The sequence below is a fragment of the Mus caroli genome, chromosome 1 (genome assembly GCF_900094665.2).
Source record: "Mus caroli chromosome 1, CAROLI_EIJ_v1.1, whole genome shotgun sequence".
Taxonomy (NCBI): Eukaryota; Metazoa; Chordata; class Mammalia; order Rodentia; family Muridae; genus Mus; species Mus caroli.
Genome location: NC_034570.1, coordinates 139,742,858 through 139,751,740, shown reverse-complemented (window position 1 = coordinate 139,751,740; position 8,883 = coordinate 139,742,858). Strand labels below are relative to the sequence as shown.

Sequence of the window (8,883 nt, the reverse complement as noted above, 5' to 3'; positions counted from 1 at the left end):
AGAGTAAGTCTTGAGAAATGGAATATGGATGTAGCACCAGGCAAGGACTTCAAAATTGCTACCATAAGTATGTTCAAGGACCTTACAGAAGATATAAATAAATAAATCCATTAATGAAAACTCTGAATGTGTAAACAGTGAAATAATAAGAAAAATATTGTTTAAAACAGGAAAGTAGAAATGGAAACAATGAATATAAAAACGGAGGGAAAAATCAAGATGGAGAAACTCTTAGCAAAATTAACTAGAAGACAGAGAATAAAGATACAAATCAAGAAACATAGAAACAAAACAGGGACATAACAACATACACAAAGGAAATCCAAAAAGTGATTAGAACATACTTTGAAAATCTGTACTCCACTAAGTTGGAAATCTAAAATTTTTAAAATTATTTATTTTATTTATATGAGTACACTGTCACTGTCTTCAGACACACCAGGAGAGGACATCAGATCCTACTACAGGTGATTGTGAACTTCCATGTGGTTGCTGAGAATTGAACTCAGGACCTCTGGGATACCAGCCAGTGTTCTTAACCACTGTGCAATCTCCCCAGCCCCCTAATTTTGTTGATTCATACCACCAAGGAACATTTAAATTAAGATCATATAAGCAATTTAAACAAGTTTATTACCCCAAGTGAAATAACAGCTATAATTAAAATTCTGCCCTCCATAAACAAAAGAGGAACAAAAAGGTTTAGCACAGAATTCTATCAGATTTTCAAAAATCTCAACATCAATATTTCTCCATTTTTTTTCATAAAATATAAAAATGTCCTACTCTTTAAATGAAGTCATGGGTACCCTGATATATAAACCACATAAAAACTCAACAAATAAAGAGAATCACACTCTATTTTTTCTTATGGATATTGATAGTGATATTCTCAAAGCAATACTTGCAAATCAAATCTAAGAACTCATCAAAAGATAACCCATCATGACAAGTACAGTTTATGGCAGGCATATAAGGGTGGCTCAACACATATAAATTGATAAATGTAATCCACCATATATGCAGATTGAGAGACAAAAAACATGGGTAATTTCATTGCATGCGGAGATAGCCTTTGACAAAATACAAAACCTCTTCATAATTAAAGTACTGCAGAGACTATTGATACAATGGTTATATTTCAAAATAATAAAGGCAATTTACATCAAGCTCATAGACAACATCAACCTATGTGAAGACAAGCTCAAATCATTCCCATTAACATCAAAACAAGTTTACTCACTCTCTCCATATGTATTCAATATACTGAAAACAAGGTTTAGCTAGAGCAATAACACAACTAAAGCAGATCAGGGTGATAGAAGTTCGATGGGAAGTTGTCACAGTATCCTTATTTTCATTTGATATACTTGTAAATATAAGTGACCCTAAAAATTCCACCAAGAAAGACCTATAGCTAATAAACACTTTCAGAAAAGTTACAAGATACAAAATTAACTCAGAAAAAATGAGTAAACTTCCAATATCCTAATGGCAAATATCCAAGAAGGAGTTCAGGAAAACAGTACCTTTCACAATTTCTTCAAAAAATAATATTCACCCTAACCAGGCACAGTATCTTTAGAGCCTCATGTGATATTACAAATTTTCAAATGAGGGAGGCCGATTCAGCTATTTATACTCACTAGAACCTAGTGGCACCTGCAACAAATAATATTAAGAGCAATAAACCACGATATTACAACCAATGCTTAGGATGAAAACATCCTCTCTTCCTATCTAAATTACCAGATACCATTGAATAAATTTATTTCAAAGAGACATCCCAAGTATACCTACTAGTCTAATGGAAATAGAACTAATATGTATTGGAACTTAAGAAATATAGAAACAATATGTGTTTTGTAGAGAGCTTAGGTTAACTTTTAAAAAGTTATATATTATGTTATTCTTTAGTGTTGTATATATAATATCTCCTTTGATATTGTCTATCTATGTATACAATAAATCTTGACCATACCTACTCTCCAAACCTGTCCTTTAGCTTCTCCATAATATGCCACATCAGCTCCTTCTAAAGTTCATGTCCTCCTTTGTATACATGTATATCCATGTATGTATGTATGTATGCATGCATGTATGTATGTACACATCAAGTTTAATTACTCTTGACCATATTCACAGGGAAGTGCAGTCATATGCATTGGCCATACCATAAAATAAAAGTGACTTTTCCTTTTTTACATCATCAGTTGACCAGTGCAACTCAGCTAGGAATGGACCTCATGATCTTTAACCCTCTTTGCTTTGATTTTAACTAGCTTGATCTTACGCAAGTGTCCTATCAGTAATGACAGATGCTGTGAGTTCATGTGTGAGAGCCATGTCATGTCCATAGGGTAGCATTTTGCAGTACTCCCCCCATCCTCTGGTACTTAGCCTTTTCACAAACAACCCCTTTTTCATGATTGGCTATGAGCTTTAGTGCTTTAGAGTTGCCGTTTCTTAGGGGGATAACACAAAGACATCCCATTTGAAAATGTATAAATTCAACTAACTCACATTCATGGAATCAAGTTGCTTTACTTTATAAATAATTTAAAATCAATATTCAACCTCATACAAATTGGGCCTTTAGTGTTTTCTTATCTCCCCATTTCTTGGATCAGAGCAAGGAACTAAAGCCTGCAGGGTTGATGCATCTCTCTGATATCAAGGAAGGACCTGTAACATTGAGGCCTGGTAAGTCACAGTGGATTGCATAGTTAGCATCCTTATTTCACAACCCCCCTCTTCCCTCCCAGTGTTACTGCTGCCCTTTTCTCCTAAGTTAGTATTACAGAAGTTACTAATCTAAGTAAAACAATTATGGGAATAGTTTATTAGTAGCATTGCTCCATTTTGCTAACTAGAATCACCCCATAAGTGACACTAAAGGCAGGAATCACAGAATAATTTGTTACTAGGCAATGAGGATATTAGAAGTGAACACAGAGCCGTTAAAATCTAAGTTTTATCGATTTCAAGAATACAGTTATTAATATATTTTAAAGCCACTTAATACAGTTGTGTTTATGACATAAATAATTACAGTCCCCAAGGAACAAAATTCTTAAGGAATAGTAACAAAAAAGAGGATATATTCTGGAAATGACTCCAGACTTAAGAATATTTTCAGCTGGGTTGCCAGCACATGCCTTTAATCCTACCACTTGGGAGGCAGAGGCAGGCAGATCATTTTGATTTTGAGGCTAACATATACTACACAGTGAGTTCCAGGAAAAACCCTGTCTAAAACTCCACACTCACTCTAAATATTAGCTAACATTCTTTTGAATTATTTAGGGATGAAAACAGAAGAAATTTGTTAAGAACAATGATTATTTGTCATGAACAATAATTATTTGTCATGCTTGGGTAGAGAAATCTTAATTTTATATAATTGGCATGGGTAGAGTAAAAACTGTAGTACTCTATTCAACCTTACAATAATGATTAGTTTAGTGGGAAAAAAAAGATAATTCAGTACAGAAAATATCTGTTGGCTGAAATGAAGGAATAAGGCAATATATTAGAATGATTCAAGTAAACATTCATAACTTTATGTAGAAGTAAAACTACTAAATAGCTGTACTGTTCAAAAAGTTACAAGTATTAAAAATGAAAATGTTTACAATATGTTTACTAAAAGAGTTTATAATAACAACACCCCTAAGTGTAAAGAATAAATGATATAAAAATAGACTGTCCTATATTTAGTAGGAATATATATGTTATAATCAAACTATAAAGCTTTATAGTGTGTTGATCATCAGCTCTGACGAGTGAATTTGGGTCTTTTCTCTATCATGCTCTCTCTCTATATATATATATATCTATATACCTACATATATATATGTATATATATATACACACATGCATATATATATGTATATATATATACATATATTGTGTATATATATGCATATACATATACAAACACATATATACATATATATATACATATATATATTACACACATTACAGATATTCACAAATATATGGGTGTTATGTATACACTGTAATTATTAGTAATATATTAGATACTTTATCCAAAATAAACTTACCTAAAATGTGTTTATAAAAAACAGACTTTAGAACACCATTTGAGGAATTAAATGAAACAATTAAATAATTCAGAAGAAAATGCTGCATAAATGTGAACTGGCATGTGGAGAATAATTAAATTGTAATTACAAAAGGTTAATGTAGCAGTTTACTTGTCCTGGTTTTAAAAATTTAGAAAACAGTGCAGATCCTTGCAATATGGCAAACCAACCTGACTTATTTTCTGTGGGAATTGAGCATCTGTTAAGTTTTTTATGTCATTCTATGAAAACATATTTGACAACAATTAGTTTATATATGCAAAACAACTTGAATTAATACTTAGGGTTCAATAGTTTAAATGTAATATAATGATATAATCAATTTACATGTAAGTTCACTAATGAATCTTTCTAAAAGAGTAAACATTACATTTATTTTTTATAACAATGTAGTATCTCTTTAATTTATCTTACAATTTCTAAGATTCTGGTCATTCTGAGAACATTCACAATCTTAGAAATTTTGTTATTTGTAAATGCATTCTTCTTTTCCCAAGTTACTACCCAATAGAGCTTATTTTTTATGGAAGTTTATTATTTTTAAATTTTCAAATGATGAAATATATGTAAAATGTTTATTTACCATATCAGGCAATCAAATATTACAAACTATCATCTTGTTAATTTTATTATTGCATATATTTTAATATTTTGATTCCTTTATTTATTTGTGTATGAATGCATGTATACGTGTGCATGCACATACCAGGGGAGTTGGCTCTCTCCTTCCCCTATTAGAGTCTTTGAGCCTCAGTCTAGAATGTCATGCTTTGTGGCAAGTGTGCTTATCACTAAGCCATCTTTCCAGTTATTATATGCATTTTAATTCTTGTGCCATTTTTATTTCATTAGAATTCAAACAGATTCTCTCAATTCATTTTAGTTTATTTTATGCTGAATATTTATAAAATTGTGTTTATGGATTATTTATTTTTATATTAGTATAGGTTATATAGGTACACTGTGATTTGGAAATTAATTTGCATTTGAAAATATACATTGGAAATTAAGAAAATTTGCAATGTCAAATGGTCTTATTCTGATGAGGCTAGCTGTTGCTGCTGAAGGCTTCCTCATTGAGCTGCTGTGGTTTCCATTGCCTCATGGCTGCAATTGGAATTTAAATGGGCTACCCATAGGTCTGTGTGAATGTCTAGAAGGATGGCCATTACAGAGGTGAATGCACATTATGCAGGGAATAGAGTCACAGCAGCCATTGCTGCTCACTCGGAAAATGAATAGGTGGTTGGACTGGCAGGAAAACAAAGCAGAATAAGAAATATTGCAAGCACAGTTGTGAACGTAAAACAAATCCTTGGTAGAAACCAGAAGTGAGGTCCTCAGCCCTGCCTTCTCAGCAATTAGCCCTGAGAGGAAGGGCACCTGGTTATATGCTGAAAACACACAGAGCTTCCTCATGCCTTCAAAACTGATCCCTGCTGCCCAGGAACTTGCTTCAGTAGCCTTCCTTGTCCACTATGGACTCCATCAATAGCAGTGCAGGCATGCATTGGTCCAGACAGGCAACACAAACTCACCTCTCTATAGTAGGCAAGGTAGAGTATATACAGTGCCTACAGACTATGCATCATAACGCAGGTGCCTATCAGATCATGTCTAAGCAAATGCATCAAGAGGGATTCTGTCACACAGAACGCCATTGCTGTTCCAAGTTTAATGTTCTGAAGGCATTGTGTTTAAAGGTCTATGTTGCCTGTGCCAAAAGTATAGAGATCTACTGCTCTGTTGATTTTATCATACGTTGGGTCAGCTTCTTGGAAATCAGATAGTGGTTGACCCACACAACTTAAGGAGGCTGTTGCTTGGGCTAAGCACTGCTATTAGAATTCAGTGACCTCTGACACCTTAGGGGAAGAAGGATTTGGAAAGCAAAAGATACTCAGGCAGCTGGTCATCAGCATATTTTTAAATAGTTAAGGAATCAGATGAGGATTGTCAGGTGAGAAGTAACTTTGAGGACTCCTGGGATGAATCATCAGGTATAGGGTGCACTCCAGAGACCCCCAGTTACAGCAGCTACCACCCTTTTAGAGGTGCAGCTGCTTCCTGTCAGAGCAGCCCCTTGTGCAGACTGGGTGTGTCCCTGACCCAGCACCAACCAGAGCTTTCTTGGGGTGACCTCCACAGCCTCCAGAATCCTCTTCCAGAGTTGTTTTTCTTTCTTGTGGGGATAGAGCCCTGACCAGTGATCACCCTTGATGATAAGCAAGGCGAAGAATGCGCTCAGCGGTCAGGACCATTGCAGCTGAATTGGCAGAAAACAGGAGGTTGGCATGAGAACTCTGCAAGAGAAAGAGAAGCTGGAGAGGTTGGTTGCTGTTGATGAGGAGGCCAGTGCCTGGTAGGACACTGCTAATGAGCTGTGCAGTGATGCTGGTATCCTCATCAGAGGCTTAGTGACAGCAGTGAGAGAAGTACCAGGGCTTTCCAGCTAGGGCTCGAGAAGTTGCTTCAGAGGTTGCTTTCAAATACTAAAAGCTAGGAACTGATTGAATGCACATATTTCCCAAACTGGTACAACACTTCCTCCTTTGCTGTGTGTTCAGAAAAAAAAATAGATGAATTAATTTGCAGAAGAGTGGTGAGTCTCTTTTTCCAAGATTCTCTACTAATGGAAAAGCCTTTCAGGAATGGAAGGGTGCCCTGGTAGAAACCATAAGGAACCAGTGCACGAGTTAGCTTGTCCTGGCTTCCTCACTAGTGTGAGGGGATTTTTCTTTACCTCTACAATAGTCGCCTAATCTGTCAAAGGGAAATCAGTAGTCATTCCTATCCTTGCATTTGCCCTTGGCTGAGGAGAGCAGAGGTAAGCACATTCATGTAGAGGTCTTCCCTGACCTCATTGCTTGAATCTGTATCAGTTTACTTTATTTGACTCTTAGATTGAGGTCTCAGCTTCTCACATCTCTCCATGGCTCACTAGTCTAGGTACAATTGCATTTGTGTCTTTGTCTCTTACATTTTCACTGCTGTATCCCTTACTATATTCTTATTAGCAAGCACTCCTCTTAGTCCAACCAGCTTCCCCTCCTTCATTTTACTAGTTCTTGGTCTCTATGGAGATGAGGATCTAATTGAGCACTGTGGTAGGTAAATGATTCCAATTGGTAGACTTTGATATGTTCATATATTGCCTGTTTTATAAAGCAGAAAATTAAAAAAAAAGTCTTTTCATTTAGTATTATTTGAGCCTCTTTAGACATACAAACTTTATTTACATTGTGCTTGCCATGTGAACATGGAAATAGCTTGAATTATATCCATTTCCAATCTGTGGCTAATTGAACTTATTTCCATTGGCTGTTGATTGGTTTGGGCCCTAACATGTTAGTGAGGGCAAGTCCAGATCCAGAGTAACTTTTTTTTTTCAGGCGAGACAAATTATTTTCAAGTGAGTTTTTAGTGGTTAGTGGGTATGGTGGAAGAGAACGGCTCCCAATGCCCTTCAGTTTAGAGGATGACTGAAGGCAATAAAGACCTTTACCCAGAGATAACTCCTTTAAACCCAAGCCCTGCATAAATGCACACCCCTCACCCAAGTCCATGTCATTGAGGGGAAGTGATAAACCCCCTACACTTTGAGGTTATTAGCCTTCACTGAACTGGTTCTGAGTAGGTCTTGTAGTACTCTAGAAAACACAGGTAATAATTCAGGGGTTTTAAATGTCCTCCTGCAGTTAGGATGCTGGAGAGAAAAATAAGCAAGTGTATTGGGAGAGGTTTGGTTTTAGGGAGTGGGGAGAAAAGAGAGGCTTGCACTGTAGTCAGTTGTTTACATGGAAGCTGGCAATGTGAGTTAGTAAATAAAAGGATAATACAATCCAATCGTGGAACCTCCTGGAATTAGGAATAAATGGCAAAGAGCAAGATGCTGTAAGAATGAGAACTAGTGGTATCTATCACGCTGAATGTCGAGCTGATACAAGATCTACCCAGAACATGGGCGGCGCTCTGCCAGGACCAATGGGAAGGTTTTCCAGTCGCTTAATGCAATGTGAGTCCACATTCGTTTCCAAAAGGAATCCTTGGCAGATAAACTGGACTGTCCTTTACAGAAGAAAACACAAGGACAGTGGGAAGAAATTCAAATGAAAAGAACCCGCTGTGCAGTCAAATTCCAAGGAGCCATCACTGGGGTTTCTCTTGCTGATATAATGGCCAAAAGGAATCAGAAACTGGAAGTTAGGAAAGCCCAGCGAGAGGGCGGCTACAGAAGTAAAAAAAAAAAAAAAAAAGGCTAAGCAGGCATCAAAGAAGACAGCAATGGCTGCTGCCAAGGCCCCCACAAAGGCAGCACCTAAACAAAAGATTGTGAAGCCTGTGAAGTTCTCTGCTCCCAGAGTTGGTGGGAAATGCTAATTTGGTAGATCAGAGTTTGAAATAAAGATTTGTCTTTAACTCTAAAAAGAAAAAAAAAATTAGCACTGGTTACACGAGCGATGCATATTGTGCAGTACAGTGGAATCTTCTCAGACACGCCCCACTCCAAGCCAGTCATAGTTGTTTACACTGCGTAAACCACTTACTGTTTTTGTGCCTCGATTTCTTTTATATGTAAGTTGAGGAATTTCCTCCAGATAATTTTTATAGTATCTTTCAGTTCTAGAATTTTAAATAACATGGTAAAGGTAAATATGGAGGTTAGCAACTTAGTATTTTCAGCTGTTAATGTATGTTTGAAATTCTGTTTATGGTTGTATTTATGGGTATTGGTGTTTATCAGTATACTGGTGGAAGTCGCAATCATCATACT

At 36.1% G+C, this 8,883-nt stretch overlaps 2 pseudogenes; both read left to right on the top strand.

Moving 5' to 3' along the window:
• The first annotated feature begins 5,212 nt into the window (after window positions 1-5,212).
• Window positions 5,213-6,304, top strand: LOC110297268 (annotated as a pseudogene).
• Window positions 6,305-6,347: 43 nt separating this feature from the next.
• On the top strand, window positions 6,348-8,489 carry LOC110296182 (annotated as a pseudogene).
• Window positions 8,490-8,883: the final 394 nt, after the last annotated feature.